Consider the following 18,103-nt stretch of genomic DNA (forward strand, 5'->3'; position numbering starts at 1 on the left):
AAACTGGGTTTGGGAGCATGACAGACCATAGCCATTTTGCATACCAAATACCACAAGAAAACCATACTCTACACTAATGGCCAAATCCTGCTCCTACTGAGATCAACAGGAGTTTTGCAATAGTCTTCAGTGGTATCAGGATTTAGCTGAAATTGCTTGTTAAATTTAATTTGTAGTTACCTAGCCATTTTGAGTTAAACAAAACAAACAAAAAAGCATCTTAAACCAGTAAACTTAAATTTTTAGCGTTGTTGCTTGTTTAAACACATTTAAAACAATAACTTGGTTCAGGCATTTTAAGTGTTTGCTCTTGGTTAAAACACATTTATTCCTGGATTCATACGTTGCGTGCAAAGTTTCATTCTGGAGAATTTTTATTTATAAATGTCTAAAAAAAAGGCCTATAATAGAAATACTAACACAGTGTTACCCAAAGAATCCACTATTAAGATATGGAATTTTTTTTCAGAAAGACAATCAATTCTTACAACTGTGATCATGGGTTTGCATGCTGAAAATGAAGCAAGTATACTCTTGATCTTTCCTCAAATTTGCACCCAAAAGTGCCCCTTATTAAAGGCATCTGCAATTTTGTTTCTGTTGGAGTCCCTAGCTCAAGTTATCCATCCGAAGAGAAACTCAAAGAGGTGCAATATTCAGATAGATTCAATGTTCAAGGAAGAAGAGGCAAAACAGTCTCACCATTTGACAGAGGACTCCATCCGCAGGATGTAAGCAATAAGTCATTGAAAAAGATTTCCTAATGCCTACACCAGAACCTTATGTTTGAAAACAATATGCAATATTTACTTTAATGTAATTAATGTTTAACTCATAAACAACTAAACATTTTACTGACATAGCACATGCCCACACTTTTACGACTAACATAATGCCTCTCTTGGCACTATGTGTTGGTGAAGGTGGCATCATGTAAAGTATGTATACTACTTTGCACTGTTCCTGTGAGATGCCACTGTTTGTGTAGGAGTTCACATACAAAGAGACAAACATTCTTTTTTACTAAGCTTGCTATTTCAGTCTTCAAGACTGAGACATACTTCAAAATTTTCAGATTTCTGAAAAGACTTAGCCACGCTAATTAAAAAAGTTTCCACTCTTCTGATTGAGATAGTCTATAGTTGTCTAGATAGTTTCATCCATTTGTCTCGGGGAAAATATTTCTTGCATCTTAAACACAGATATGAAATGAGTCAGTACTTTTCAAACTGGTCTGTGAAGCACTTGTCCACAGAAAATGGTCTGGTCACATGGCACTGGGTCTCCTTGCTTCCAGCTGCTAAACTGTATTTAAATAAGTTAAATATGCACGAAGTATCTTCCTAATGTTACTTTCCTATGTGAAAACATGTCTCCTTGGTGTAATACAGTTGATGCTATGGGGCTAAAATACATTCAGAATTTGCTTTGCTTGCCTGTAATGTTAAAAGAGAAACTATGCAATGAAGAATAGAAGTGGTTCTTGAGACAAGCTAGTAAGAAAAATGTCAGAAATAAACATAAGTCTCAAACACTCAACAGTTTGGCATGATGTTTTCATAAAACGTTACAGGGGACAAACAGCAAAGCAAGTTCTGAATGTGTTTTAGCCCCACAGCATCACCTGCATTACAACTAAGGAGACATATTCGCTGTTGTCAGTGAATTTTTTTGAAAAAATAATTCTCTGGACAGAAAGTGCTTACATGCGTTCTTAGAATCATGGAACTTACAGATGTTATAGACTTAGCCTTGATGGCTTCTTCTATAGGTATGCTACATCACTACCTCAAACACTTCCTTCTCACTTTATCATGACACCTTTAATATGTAAGTCAGTAACTATTTACAGATGTATATATTCAGTTTATCCACCAGGATATACAAGCCTGACCTGAATAATCATGTGATCATACTGCTGCTTGTCACTCTAGCCCTTATCCATTGTTTGCTATCCCTATGTGTAAGCACTTCACAGCAGTGACCAGGTCTATCTGTACTGTAAAGTGCCTAACATATGTGAGAGTACTGTAAAACTAGTAACAACAAACATCTGTAAAGTAACATAGAACATCTTCCTGCCAATACAAGATAAAGACTGTTCACTGTCCCAAAATTCATTCTTTAAGAGTTCTGTAGTTTAAAAGGTGTGTGCCAGGCACATGCAGGGTGTAATTTTGTATTATATTGAAACATAACACAACCATTTATTCTGCCAGTTAAAAACATAACCTGTATCTATACTAATAGGGCTGGCTCCAGCGTTTTGCAGCCCCAAGCAGCAAAAAAAACAAAAAAGCTGCGATCGCGATCTGCAGCTCTACCGCTGCTGCTTCAGTCTTCGGCGGCAACTAGGCAGCTGGTCCTTCGCTCCAAGAGGGACCAAGGGACCTGCCAGCGAAGAGCAGGACTTGCCGCCCCTCTCCGTTGGCCGCCCCAAGCACCTGCTTGCTGGGCTGGTTCCTGGAGCCAGCCCTGTATATGAAGATATACAAGACTTCATGTTTCTAGTTTTCTAGAAAAGGTTTGATACTGACAATTTAAATCCTTGCATCTGACTGTATTGTTTAGCTGGCAAATGCATGTTAAGTGCATACTTATTTTTCTTTCAGTGCAGATCATACCACAAACATTTGACTAATATTTGCAGCAGTTCATATTTCCTTCATTCCATATTAACTGTAAAAACATGATATAAAATCTCTGCTTTCATATATTACTTTCTTGTATGAATGATTTGTGTCTCTGGTGGCACATCACTTTATGCCTTTCCGTGAAGGTCACCATAAGTATTATGTCTCTGATTTTAGATTCACTTGTGTCTGAAGAGGTTAAATCTCTATTTTTTTCAATCAAAGGGTGGGATGTACCAGTATATTTTAGTGATAATAAGGATTCTTGAAAATTATTTAAAAAAATTATCCACCTTGTTTTAAGCAGAGCGGAGAAAACATTCTTTTTTCAAAGGATCAGCTAATGTACTGGGGCTTAATTAGTGGCTGGAGTAGCTGATGGCCTAAGGAGATGCCACTGCTTAAATTCTATAGAGAATTTTTGTTTCCCTCCTTTACCCCCACTATCCCTGTAGCAGTTTTATCAGAACACCACAAGAAGAGTGCTGTACTAGATATTTATTTTAGAGAACTGACACCTGGAACACCAGCAAACCAAAATTCTTGTGTAAATATTAATGTTCAGTGAGGGTTAATGTTTATATTGCAACTGTATGAAAACTTTTGTGTATTCACAAGAACCCTGTATACTTAGTCTAAACCTGTTGCTTTTCTGCCAAGATTGTATGAATCAGAACATACCTTTAATATGCAAAATTTCTCTTTATTGGAAGATTAGTAATTCCCTTAAGATACTTTATCTTACCTTCTGTTTAAAGAGGTTGCTAATTTACTCCTATCTTTTTGCAGGTATACATAGGAAGTAAAGTTACTGTTATGACTAACCTGCAGATAAATTTCACATATGGGTTATTCATTAAAGTCCAAGTTCCTCAACTTCTGTAAATAGTTGTGGCTCACTGGAAGTCAAGAGTTATGAAATTTTACACTAGCAAAAGAGTTGGTCCTCATAAATGTTAAGTTCTTGTTCCATTGAAAACAGTCAGAGCTTATGCTGTTGATTTCAATGGACCCTTAATTTGGCCATAAGCATTTTCATATTTAAATATTTCCTCAAATAAAAACCTACTATGAACAGATTTCTTCTGATTTTTGGAATTTTAATTACTATATATATTTTAATTTAAACATTCCTCTACTGTTGGAAACTCAGAACAAAGCAGCACTGCAACTGTCTGCATGACATCCAGCATGAGAAATTGACTACAAAAAGTTATTGTCAGCATATTACACTTCTGGCTCAAATGTCTTCATCTGCTAGTGTTACAAGTAACACTTAAAATGATTATACCAGAAAGAAACAAAAAATATTAATTTTGTTTGCTTTGTACATTTGACAGCACTTTGTATATAGTCAGTTTCCCCTGAAGTTTGTGTTGGTCTTTCTGGAGGGGGGAAAAACATCCCTACTTATGTAGGGAAATATGACTGAAATTACTTTAAAAGGCAAGGGATTTCAAGGGAAGATCTGGTACCTGAAACTACGTGTAAGTTATTAAAAATTAATTAAAAGATTTTAAGTTGAAATGTGTAACAGACGAGTACAGCTTTACTGCCAAAGCTGACCAAACTGCATGTAAGCAGACAGCATAAAACTACATTAAAACAGATGTTTACAGTTCTATCACTTTTAATAATCCAAGATGTTGTTAATAATCTAATGTTGGATTTTTTTATTATTTTGAATATCTAAAAGTGCTACTCAAAATTAAATGTCTTGGACAACATATTGCATAATACAAACCTATTCCAATGCTACAATATTAAGTACATGATAAAAGCTTTTAACACACCACCTTTTTTGTTTTTAAAACACTGGGAGACAAAATCAAAGTGTTAACCTCATGGACAAAAAGCGTACCAATACTTTATGCAGATTAAAAGCCTCGTTTGCTGTCCTGTGGAATACTGGCAGCCTCCCGGCTCCACAGAAACTGGTCTCTAAAAGTGGCATCTTGCCAATAGGACTTATAGGGCATGCTTTCAATTTGTTTTTATTTTTAGTTACATCTACAGATGCAGTTAAAAAAAAAATCTGTCCTCTCAGCCAGAGAAAATTTCCCCACAAGTTGCATTGCCATTGCCTCTTCCTAAAATGTTGTCAAATGACAACTTCATCTTCAAGCGCTCAATGCGCTAGACATATTTATTTCCAGCAACATGCTAACCACAATTTGGCTTTCCATTTAGGCAGTCTTTTTCCTGAGAAAAGCAGCAAGATTCTTTTAGACAAGTTGTCTCCAATTTTATTTTAGTCTCTGTCTTGAACCTCTGTATTCCTGCTTCCCTGAAAAAAGGAGCTGTGGTGTCTTCTTCAAACTATATTTAATTGTCCTCTCATTTTACCCACTGGACCTGCCAAAATGACCTGTTAGCAACATGAGGTAAGCAGCTGGGCCAGTGCTCAACTTAGTTTAATTAGACAAGAATAAATGATGTTCAGCACCACTGCAGGAACAGCATTTATAAAAGTGTTAACCATCTCTTTTGGCACCAGTTGCATCCGAAAGTTTCCAGCACTGTATTGGGCAGTTTATTCTACTTTAAAAAAAAATCTTGGTTTTATATTTTTAAAACCAAGATATTGGTGTAATACATATAATACATTAAAAATATAATTGCATATTGCAAAACAGGTATATGTTAGCACATATTCACTCAGACAAATTCAGAGTCAACTGTCCAGCCTGAGCAGCTGGCCTAGGCACTAGGTAGAGGAGTGGGAAAAAGACAGACCATCTGCCCTATCCTTATTTCTTCACCCCAAGGGGCGAGGGGGGAAGAAGAGGGTTATCTATGTAGTAGCAGATCCTCTAGCCACATTTCCACCATATTACAGACTAGGAGCAAGATCCTCAGCTGATGTAAATCAACATAGCACTGTTGGCTTCAATGGAGCTACACCAATTTACACCAGCTCAGGGACTGCCCCTTGAACTTTGCTTCTTCTGGGGGATGAGATTTCCATTCTATTGCTAAAGAGTTCTAAGTGGTCATTGAGAAGATAACTAGATTTGCATCTGATCCTCAATCCTCAAAAATGATCTGCAGATATAAAGTGGATATCCACAGATTTGTAGGGGGTCTAATTATGAAAATGTAGTCTTATATTTATTGGCAATGATATAGAACCTGAATAAATCAATATACAACTGGAGGCGTTAAAACCTAGTAGCATTCATGATTGTCAGCATGCTAGCACCTAATTTAGTCAGTGCAAAACCGCTCAAAGAAACAAAATATTATTGTTATGGATTCTACATTTACTATTATCATTCTGGTAATAATGTGGTAAGTCCTATCCACACAAGAAGACACAGACCTTGACATGAACAGTTTACAATTTAAAACAGTATACATACAGAGGATGATGGAGAGGGATTAAACAAAATATTTTAAGTGTTTTACTTAATTTGACCTTTTAAAATAATTATCGGCAATCCCCAATTACTTCTTTATCCCATTAAATGTAGCTGGTTAACTTATTGCAGGCACTACCTAAAAATGGATCCTGAAAACACATTTGAAGGAGAGAGTAGATAAACTAGGGGACCTGGTCTACATTTAATATCTATATTAATATAGCGGCCAGGCTCAGGGGTGTGAAAAATGCACACCCCAGAGTGTACCTACAGCACCCTAATCCTGGTGCAGAGACAGCAAGATCAATGGAAGAATTCTTGTACGCCCTAGCGACCACTGCTCTGGGATGGGGGCTCCTACAACCGCAGCTAAATCCTTCCATCGCTGCCTGCGTCTACACTAGGGGGTTATGCTAGCACATCCTGGTAGTGCTACAGGGGGCAGGGCCTCCTCTACAATGGGGATTAACCTTAACCCCATCTGCTGGTCCCGCTCAGGGAGCCGCACGGGGGCACTCATGTTGCCTTGAAGCTGGGCAGGAGGCGGGAATCGGGGCCCCTGACCGCGGATAGGGAGAGGGCAGGACAAAGCACAGAGCCTGAGCAGAGCCGGGCTGCCAGGGGCCGCAAGGCTGGAGCGAGTTGGCTCAGCGGCAGCGGGAGACACCGACGCGGCTTGTGGCAGGGACGCGGCCGGGCACCCCGGAGGGCGGGGACAGGCTGCGGCAGCTGGGGAGACGGCTGGCCAGGCCCGGCTGCGGGGACCGGGACGCGGGGGAGGGTGGGGTGAGCCCGGCTTGGCCCCGAGCGCAGGCAGGAGTGCGGGGCGGTACCTGCAGGGGCAGCCCCGGGTCTCCGGCCTGGGGAACCGGCTCCCTGCACGCGCCCATGGGAGCGGGAATGGGGGGGGCAGCTGCCCGCGCGGGGACTCCGGTTCCTCGGGGCTTCACCTCCCGCCACGTGCGCGCCGCCCCGCAGGGCGGGCTGTAGGGAAACCCCGCCCCGGGGCGGAGGCAGCCGCAGCCCCGTTCGTTCCCCCTGCGCACGCGGCGGTGAAAACCCACGACTCGCCCGGCGCGCGCGGCAGTGGCGGCTTCCGGTGCGACCGCTGCCCGGACGGATCTATATGTCCGGGGAAGGTGGGGTGACGGCGTGACCGTTCCACTCTCCCTTCCCCCTCCCCCGCCTCCCGCGCGCTCCGGAGATGGAGTCGCCCAGGCCGCTGCCGCGCGCGCGCCCTGAGCGTTGCCACGAGCCATCGCGCTGTAGCCATGTCCCGAGCGCAGCCAACAAAGGGCCCCGGGGCGGGGAGAAGCGGCCGGGACCCGAGCGGGACTGGAGGGTGGGGGCTGGGGCCTGCTGCCCCCTCTCCGGGGCCGCCCGCGGTGCTCTGCGGGGGTAGCAGGGAGCGGGCCGGGGCCGGGCCCGGGCACACTCACCTGGGGTCGCGGCGGGGCCGGGAGCGGCGGCGGCGCTGGTGCCCGGGTTCCCCCCCGCTCTTTGTGTGCGAGGGTCCGCGCGCTGCGCTCTCGCGTGACGTGACGGGACCGTGTGTCATTTCCGCACAAGGACACAGAGCCGCGGCCAGCGCCACCCGCTCCCACTGGGGACCCCGCGCCCCGCCCGCCCGCGGGATCCTGCTGCCGAGGGGGGGCACCGCCCGTGGAAATACCCGCCCCCGCGCGACGGCCGCCCCGTCCCCGCTGCCTGTCGGCTGGGGGAGCCGCCGATCTCTCCGGCCCCGGTGCAGACACGTGCAGCCGGGCGGGCTCGGGGCAGGGGCCAAGCCGCTTCCCCCGTCAGGAGCAAAGAGCAGCGACACCTTTCGCGGCGGGTGGGGATCCACCACCCGGAGCGGGGCTAGCAGCCTGCCCCTGCCGGCCTCAGCGGCAAAACCCGGCCCCAGTCGGCGGGACCGAGCCCCGAGTACCGCGGGTGGGAGCCCGGGCGGGCCGGCCCCGGCGTGATGCACATGAAGTTAACGGGCACTAGTGGGCTCGGGAGCTTTGGCCACAAACGGCGGGGCTGGTGCCTGGCTGCTCCCGCACAGTTCCACGCCACTTGGCGTGTGGAAACTGGCCTGGAGTGAAAACCAGCCCGAGCCTCCCGGGCCAAAGCGCACGTGCGCTTCCCTGCAGCCCTGAGCGCTCATTTGTAACAACTTTCCCCACATACTCGATCTCGGTGGGTCGGCGGAGGCTCCCCCCGCCCCCCCTCACACCTGACCCAAGCCCGCTCTGCTGGCTGTTCTATAACACACTCATCATCGGGTTACGGTAGCAACTAGAGGCCTCCTTTGTTAGGTACAGCACAAACCCATGGCTGGCCGCACTCCTTACGCTAAACTACAGTCCAATGAAGCACTAACAAGCATTTTGACACGGTTGGGGCTTTACACTTTAAGGAAGTGGCACTTTTCTGGGGTAATCTGTGAAAATCAGAATTGGATTGACTCAGTTTAAACATCGAAGCCGGGTTTCCCTCTATGCATAAAATACATCCTCTGAACCCTGCTCCCAGGAAATGAAAATTTATATGTACTTGCTTCATTTACGGTATCTAAGATCACGGTCACTTTCATGCTTCCTATTTTAAGAATTAAGAATGGATATACTTAGTTTCGCACAGAACATGCCTTTAAAATATTTAAATAAGCTCCCCTGCCAAAGTCGTAACTGTGACTAACATCCAGATCCAATTATGATTGTTTGAACAATCCATAAGAAAAGTATGACGAGATTCACACAGGGCTGCATCCGCTCTGAACTTGATGACATTTGTACATAAATACGGTATACAGCCAAAGCCCACAAAAATCGCATTTTGGACAAGTTGTCATGAAAGGAAATCACCTAGTTAAAGAAACCAGTTTTAATGATGCCTTGAAATTATATAAAAGCTACACTTAGTATGCCTCTCTTCTATGAATAACCTCAGAGAACGGGTATTTTCTGAATTACCTTCTGCAAATCTAGAAAGGCTATTATGCAGTTTAATTTCAGACTGTGCAATTTCATTAAAACACTTGATTCTTTAAAAACATTTACATTTATTCACGTTAAAAGCTGAAGTGTTTAGCAGTTTAATCACGTAACACCTTCAAGCATTCGTCGTTTGAATTAGGATTTTTTCAGTTGCTTCAGCTTTGGTCGGAAGGGGGCTGCAATGACTTACAGTTAATAGAAATCGCATCGTTTCTGTCTTAAGTACCTGTATACATTATAATTTTCCCAAACTTTAACTACACATTGCCAGGAATGTTTAAAAAAAAAACAAAATATTGACAAAAGAGACATTTGCAGTATCTTAGAACATGTCCGATATTTCTCCGCAATTCCTACATTTCCTTGCTTTTAAAAGGGGGAGGTGGGAACGGAGAGCAAAAACTTTCCCACGGTCCAAAATTTGCAGAAGTTATTTAATGTGTGTAAAATATGAATTTCCAACCCTGCAGAACTGTGTGCTATTTGAAGTAGATCGAAAGAGCTGTTTTCATGAAAGCAGCAAAGAATCCTGTGGCACCTTATAGATCAACCGACGTTTTGGAGCATGAGCTTTTATGGGTGAATACCCACTTCGTCAGATGCATGTAGATCCAGACTAACATGGCTACCCCTGCTACTTGTTTTCGTGAAATGTCTCCCAGGATTTAGTGACCCTATGACATTAGTAAGATATCAAGCCTGACACCTTTTATGTGTGTTTTCTTTAGATAGGATAGGGTCTTTGGTCCTGTTGATAGGAGTGGAAGGTGTCCTACAATGCTTGTTAATAGGATTTTCCTTTTACTTAGAAGAGTGTGTTTCATTTTATAAAGTCATCATTTATATGATTTGTCTTTTTTCCAAAGAGCAGGATCAATGATGTCACGCTTGTTACTTTATTATAAAAATACACATAAAACCATAGCAATAGGCAATAATTTTTGTAACAAGATACAGGGCAAACAAAATTAAAGGCTGCAAAACAGAAAGTGACAAAGTACAAGGAGTGCTTCATTGATTAATAAATCCGAGGTAAAATACCGTGAGCTCAGCACTGCCCAGAGTTAGGAGTTAAGCCCAAAATTACAATTTGTTTGTAACCTAGTGAAAAGAAATTTCAACATAATACATCATTTTATTTTCACAAAAACCAAAATCCTCTGTAAGTCAAACTACTCAGAATTCACTTAATCACTAAAATACATACTGACCTTTAGAATTAAGGCTATAGTGTTCAGTTTTAAAGAACAGTCACATGCTAAGCAGTAGATCTAAGGAGTAAAACAGTTACTAAAAATATTGCCCATCTTAATGACATATTTAGATTTTTGAAGTCTTAAAACAGAGTAACAGATTTTGGGGCTTGCTTGTAAAATATTTCTTTGCGATTTCTTCCCTGCAATTGCACAACTCTGCCAAAATCTCTTGAAGCTCAAGCTGCTAACAGATTTACAGTGACAGATTCTATGAATAATCACAACAGATAATAAAGAGGGGGAAAAAGCAATAAACCCCTTCAAATTAACTATTTACAGGCTACTGTTTATAAGACCCCCTACAGCACAGATTACCTGTGAGCTCCTCTGATAAATCACTAGAATGTAGAGTACATTATCAACAAGACAAATTCCCTACAGTGGACAGTTCTAAACAGTGGTTCAAGATAAAGAGCTGTTCCAGAGAATTTTATTCAGGGTCTTATATTTACTGTACTGTATTATCACTATAAAATTAGGCCAAGTCCTGTGGGATTTATCTATTCAGTACTGTATAGCTAAATGCTGATAAAGGGTTAAATGTTTTAACACCTGTCACAGCTGTTAAGCAGTGTTGTAGCCTCAGTCTAATTTTACTTGAATGCTTTACATAGTGGGATTTAGTAAAGGGAAAGAGAAGGGAAAAAGCCAACCAGTGCAATCCCAAACTCAATTTCAAAGCCCTTGAGAAAATGCTTGCCAATTTGAATTCCATCTCATTTCTACTCTATATGGTGCTGGCCGTAGGCACTGCAGCTACTGGGGAACTCAAACCTAGGAGGAGACCTGAAGGCCTAAGCTAGGTATTCAGGAGCATGATCATGTTGTTTCAGAAACAACACTAAGCACGCTGTCTCCAGGCAGTGCAGATAGCAAGTTTAGATTGACTTCCCAGACAGTCACATCCCGTTTTTTTCCCCACCATCTGAACATGTGCTACACAAGTTACTTATTCAGATGTGCACTTTTTTGTTTCATGCCTTTGGCTCAAAAGCTACTCTGTGACACTATGGCGCACTGGAAAATTCCAATTCAGCACGGGGGAAAAAAAATCCATTCTGCTGTGAACTTTAAAGGAAAACTCGTTATCAAGGTTAAGTGTAAACAATGCAGTACTTGTCACTTGCCCCAACTGAAACTAGGTTACAGCTGTAAAGATGTGAACAAAAACTGCTGGAATCTAATACCTAGTTTAATATTTGCTCAAAGTGGCTTGAAGGTAGGAAGCATCCCTGTCTAAAAGTCCTATAGAATTTAATAAGAATGAAACTAATAAGGTTCTACACAAATTTACTCTAACAAACTATAGGAGCCAGATTCTACCCTAAGCTATGGCCCCTTTATGCCAGTCCACTGGCAGGAAGGATCCATAAGTCAATAAATGTGTCCAGGTACGAATTTTTCTGTGGGCAGTCCTCCCACATGGGTATAGAACCAGTGTAGGTGGCAGAAAGGGGGCATGATTGGAGCATTACAGTACTATACCAGGCTTTTGAAGACATAGCTAGATAACACTATAGAGCAGCCATGAGGCTGCTTTAACCACACTAGGGGCTGGACTGGTGCAAAAATGGGGAGTCAAAAATGGCTCTTTTGAGGCCTCTTCACTCAGCTGTGCCTCACACATATTTGACATAGGTGAGACTCTATCTAAAGAGTTTAATATAGATTTTTACCTACAGATTTTTGAGCTGTCCTACAGAACTCCATAGCAGGGATGTAACTCTTTATCAAATCCCATAGGAAGGTTAAGAAAACCTACAGAACACCAGAGATTAAAAAAGGGACTTCCAGAAATAAAAGGTCACCTAGCTAAGACCTGTAACAGATTCACATCCTCTGTGGATTAGGCAAAGAGGGTGATATGTACGCACACTCAACTGGTTACATAAGCAAGAACTATAATTGACACAAGCAAGGTAAGAATGGCCATACTGCATCAGACCAATGGTCCATCTATTGCAGTATCCTGTCTTTCTACAGTGGCCAACAAGTCATCATCAAGTGATCCATCCCATGTCACCCATTCCCATATTTGGGCAAACAGAAGCTAGGGACACTTCAGAGCATGGTTTTGCATCCCTGCCCATCTTGGCTAATAGCCATTGATGGACCTATCCTCCAAGAACATACTTAGTTCTTTTTTGAATCCTGTTATAGTGTTGATCTTCACATCCTGTTAAAGAATTCCATAGGTTGACAGTGCATTGTGTGAAGAAATACTTCCTTTTGTCTTTTAAACCTGTTGACTCTTAAATTTCATTTTCTGACCCCTAGTTCTTGTGTTATGAGGATTAAAAAACACTTCCTTATTTACTTTCTCCACACCAGTCATGATTTTATAGACCTCTATCATACCTGACCCTTAGTTGTCTCTTTTCCAACCTGAAAAGTTCCAGTCTTACAAATCTCTCCCAGTATGGAATCTGCTCCATACCCCTAATAATTTTTTTGCCTTTTTCTGTACCTTTTCCAATTCCAAATGATTTTTTTTTGAGATGAGGTGATCAGAGATGCACACAGTATTCAAGATGTGTGCGTACAATGGATTTATATAGAAGCAATATGATATTTTCTGTCTTATTATCCATCCCCTTCCTAATGATTCCCAACATTCTATTTGCTTTTTTGACTGCTGCTGGACACTGAGTGGATCTTTTCAGAGAACTATCTACAATGACTCCAAGACCTCTTTCTTGAGTGGTAACAGCTAAATTAGACCCCATAGTTTTATATGTATAGTTGGGATTATGTTTTCCAATGTGCATTACAACATTGAATTTCATCTCCCATTTTGTTGCCCTGTCACCCAGTTTTGTGAGACCCCTTTGTAACTTTTTGCAGTCTGCTTTGAACTTAACTATCTTGAGTAGTTTTGTATAATCTACAAATTGTGCCACTTCACTATTTGCCCCTTTTTCCAGATCATTTATGAATATGTTGAACAGTACTGGTCCCAGTACAGACACCAGTATTTACCTTTCCATTCGGAAAACTGACCATTTATTCCTATCCTTTGTGTCCTATCTTTTAACCAGTTATTGATCCTTGAGAGGATCTTCCCTCTTATCTAATGACTGCTTACTTTGCATAAGAGCCTTTGGTGAGGGATGTTGTCTGACAGCCCAAGAACACTATATCAACTGGATCACTGTTGTCCATATGCTTGTTGATGCCCTCAAAAGACTCTAATGGATTAGTGAGGCATGATTTCCCTTTTCAAAAGGTCACATTGACTCTTCAGCAACCTACTGTGTTTATGTGTCTGATAATTTTTTTATTATAGTTTCAACCAATTTGCCTGGTTTTGAAGTTTGATTTACCAGCCTGTAATTGCCAGGATCATCTCTGGAATCTTTTTTAAAAACATAGGTGTTACATTAACTACCCTCCAGTCATCTGGTAAAGAGATTGATTTAAATGATAGGTTACATACCAGAGTTGGTAGTTCTACAATTTAACATTTGAGTTCCTTCAGAACCTTGGGTGAATACCATCTGGTCCTGGTGACTTATTACTGTTTAATTTATCAATTTGTTCCACAACCTCCTCTAATTACACCTCAATCTGGGACAATTCCTCAGATATGTCACCTAAAAATAATTGCTTGGGTATGGGGTTCTCCACTGTATTCTCTGTTAGAATTAGAAAAGGTGCAAAGAAGGGCAATGGAAATGATTAGGGAGATGGAACATCTTCCATACAAAGAGAAATTAAAAAGACCGGAACTGCTCATCTTAGAAAAGAAGTACCTAAGGGGGATACGATAGAGGTCTATAAAATCATGAATGGTGTGGAGAAAGTGTTATTTACCCCTTCACATAAGAATTAGAGGTCATTCAATGAAATTAGCAGGCAGCAAACAAAAGAAATTACTTCTTCATTCAATGCACAGTCAACCTGTGGAATTTGTTGCCAGGGGATGTTCTGAAGCATAAAAGAATTAGATAAATTCATGAAGGATAGGTCCATCAATGGCTATTAACTAAGATAGTCAGAGATGCCACCCTATGTTCTGAGTGCCCCTAAACCTCCAATTGCCAGAAGCTGGGACTGGATGATGGGATGGATCATTTGAAATTATCCTGCTGTTCATTCCCTCAGGCGGATCTGGCTCTGGCCACTTTCAGAGACAGGATACTGGGCTAATCAGACCATTGGTCTGACCCAATATGGCTGTTCTTATGTTATGATGAATAATTATTGGGGATGGAAGTGTTTCTACCCTGAAACAGCACTGGAGATTAATGACTTGAACTTGGATTTATAAGAGATGGGTACTAGCTGAAGCTGGATTTGATTTAAAGCTAGGAAAATCAGAGTCACTAGTCAAAACTTCAATAAAGAAGGAACTGAATATAAATGAAAACTGTTTTATAATGGAGTAAGAAATCCAGTGAAAGGTTTAAGGACCAATGTCTATTTCTCACATTACCTCAGCAGTAACTTGTGTGTCAGCTGCACCCATAACTGTTAAATACTGATAAACCTAAGCAGTTTTAAACGTGGAAAACACAAGCTTCCTTTAATCTCTTGGCAATGAAATTTGGAGAATCCTCTGTACCATGTTTTAGTTCAGCCAACAACTGTCCTATTGTAGAGATCGTAACTGATGCTACCCCATAGCTTTGCTGTAAAAAGCAATAATGCTCACTTGAATCCAGAGTCAGCATGCTAGCTATGCATAATCAGCTTTATGAATGACCAGAACGTTTGCTCCCTCCATAAAGATCTTCTGTTTAAAACCATGTAAGCAATACAAAGTTGGTAACTGTACCTTGTTAAGCCCTTTGTCTCCGACTTGTCCAGATCTTCCAGGAAGTGTAAACAGCGTTCTCTTCTTTCTAACATTTAAATCCATATTCTAACCACACAGTGTCCAAAGGCATTCTTACAACTAAGATTCTAACCTAAAGGACCAAGTGTCCTTGGATTGGTCTCAAAACATTTCTTCCATGTGGCAGTGAACTACATTGCTGAAAAGCACCTGGCCAGTTTAAAATAATTTTATAGAAGTACTTCAATTCTAGTGGTGACCAATAAAACATTCACACTAGTAGGAAGGCTGATATCTCTAGGCTGCAACCACTTGTACAGGTCTACTATTCCTTCCAGGAGAGGGCAATAGTACATGCACAGGTGGGAAAATGGATATATGAAAGTAGCATTTTATTTTTTACCTAGTTATGGCAGAAATAATGTTCACAAGAAGTTTCAGGGTAGAGTATTCAAATGAAAACCTTTCATGGGATGTATCAAATGGTTGTAATATAAAATAGACATTCAGTACTCTGTTATCTGATTACCAGGCTGCACAGAGCTCTGTAAATATGGAAACAATGAAACAGAACACAAATAGGAAAAAGATCAACAGTAGGAAGAGGGAGAAAATATTTTTCTCTTTTAGGAAATTCCCTAAGAAATTAATAACTCCTCTTAGTCTTACAGTATAGTTTCATACTAATTTAACAAAACATTTTAAGTTTAAACACTTCATTTGTTAAAATTAATTTATTCTGGTAAATTGAAGATTAATTTTTAGTGATAACCCAGAGTGTTGACTTGCAATTTTTTTTACAAATTAAAATTTTTTAAAAAATATTTTGGCAGTAAAAAAGTATGATTTTCTCAACCTCATGTCTAAAAAAAGTGAACAGATTTTACCCAACTTCAAAAACAAAAAATCACTTTTGGAGCAAGGCCAATGAGAATTTCAGCCAAAATATACTTCCAAAAAAGTTATGAGCAGTGAAAACATGGGTTTATAATAGAAAACTAGACAGAACTGTAACTAATGCTATTAAGCAAATTATATTTAATACAGCTGGTTGGAAAATTGAACTATTTTTCATGAAAATTTGTCAAAAAATGTTTCTGACCAGCTCTAACTTTAAGCAATATTAGTACTGACACTACTGTTGAGAATACACCTATTCTTATCCATTCCCCAGTTTTAAATAGCTCAGATAATCCTGAAAAAGTATATTTTGCTGAAACTTAATATACTTTATATCAGTGTGCATAGATATAAAAAAACTCTACTAAGTATGGATATAGTATGTGTGTTGGGGGAAGATACATTCATAAGTTCTGTTATCCATGTACTTTAAAAAATGTAAGAAGTTTACTTTCCCACAAAACAAAAAATTGTTTGATAAGCTGGAGAAAAGTCTGTCTGATTAATGCAGACAAAACGCACATTTTTTTAATAATGTTCTCCCACTACATCCATTTTTTTTATGCTGGTGCTGAACATAATGATGCAAGCAACTAAGTTTAATTGTACAAAATTATTGCTAGTGATTTGCATATGAAATCACTTCTAGTTGGCATTGTTTAACTAGATTATAAATAGTACAGCTGAAATGCTGCAAACAGAAAGCAGTTTATGTTATGCACATGCTATGAATGAAGAAATGCTCAGACACAATGTGCAAGTTGGAGAACTTTCATCAAAACGAGCCAAGATGGGAAATGGTTCATTTCCTAATCATGTCCCTTGCTTTGCAGAAACCAGTCTACAGAAAACCTGATAAGTAAAGCTCTCTAAAACACAGGTATTCATGCCATTATGTGGGTGTGGATCATTCTCTTTGCTATCCCTAACTGTTTCAGATTTTTGCTAATTAGTCCTTTGTATATGACAGCATCCAGTACATGCTTTTAATTAAATCTGAATATCTCATCTGGAGTATTTTGCCACAAGATGCCAAAAGAAACAACCATCTAGTTGTAAAATATTGTATTCAGGATATGAAAAGGAACGACACGCAGGCTGGGTGAGGTAATACCTTTTATTGGATTAACTTCTGTTGGTGGAAGAGAAGTTTTTGAACTTCACAGAGCTGTTCTTCTGACCTGAAGTCAAGGAGCTCCGTGAAATATGAAAGCTTATCTTAAACTTTTGTACTGGAAACAAAACCACATTTTTTAAGGGCTATATTTAATTGAGAAATTAAGTTTATTAAAATTATTACTGGGGCACTTCCCCCATCACTCTATTTATTAACTAAGGACCACAATCCCCTAAAATATATTGAAAAATGGTTCATTCACTGTATAGTAACTGCAGCAATTTCATCATGCAAATAGAGTTGTACATTTCTCCTTCTGATTGTTCTATTTTCCCATAATTAGGTAAATACTAAGGTGGCATGCTGCCTCTGGTTCTGTTTTGAAGGAGTGAGAAAAGGTAAGTCTGTTTCTTTTTTCACCTCCACAGTTAAACTCTGATAAAGAACATTCTGAAGATGGTAACACAGGAAATGAAGGAATACAAATCTCCATTTAAAACAGGTAGAGAAGAGAAGGAATCTCCTACACTTGAGAGACTCAAAGCATTCCTCTGGCTAATACAGAAGATGTCACTGATTTCTGATGCAAGTTTAAGGGAGCTCTGGGTAGAATCAGGCAAAACCACAAATGCTTGAAGACACAAGACAGGGATGGTATGAAGCCTCTGCTATCAGTTGCCAATTTCTTAATTGTGTCACAAATTTTTTTTTTATAATTTAAAGTCTATGGGCTAATTATGTTTTATCTAGTTCATCTACATAGGTTATTTCTAAGTTTTCCAACTGGAAAGGTAACTACTGGTGTCTGTACTGGGACCAGTACTGTTCAACATATGTTCAACCTAGTGCAAGCCAGTTAACTTCTAGGTCTGTTTCTCCACCTGTAAAATGGGGACAGCTACTTACTGCAAGGCTGTGAAGATTAGTTCTTTAATGCTTGTGATCACTGGATAGAAGTTGCTATCCAATTGGCAAGTTATTGTTCTAATGGAACCATAAAATGGCACTTCTTTGAGGAGGCTGGGAGACCATCCTCCTCCCCAACTGCTCCCATCCTGGTGGCTGAGGGAGGGC

At 40.6% G+C, this 18,103-nt stretch overlaps 1 protein-coding gene across 5 annotated transcripts in view; it reads right to left on the reverse strand.

Moving 5' to 3' along the window:
* BEND3 (BEN domain containing 3) overlaps positions 1–7,521 on the reverse strand; it is a 29,533-nt gene extending 22,012 nt beyond the window's left edge. For 3 of the 5 annotated variants that reach the window (XM_030556049.1, XM_030556046.1, XM_030556051.1), the window contains exon 1: positions 6,829–7,026. The gene's annotated coding sequence lies outside the window, so the exon portion shown is untranslated. Of the gene's footprint in view, positions 1–6,828; positions 7,027–7,434 lie in introns of those variants that run through there. The other 2 variants (XM_030556047.1, XM_030556048.1) reach the window with 2 other exon arrangements.
* Between the last annotated feature and the right edge of the window lie 10,582 nt (positions 7,522–18,103).

Source organism: Gopherus evgoodei, chromosome 3, assembly GCF_007399415.2.
Source record: "Gopherus evgoodei ecotype Sinaloan lineage chromosome 3, rGopEvg1_v1.p, whole genome shotgun sequence".
Taxonomy (NCBI): Eukaryota; Metazoa; Chordata; order Testudines; family Testudinidae; genus Gopherus; species Gopherus evgoodei.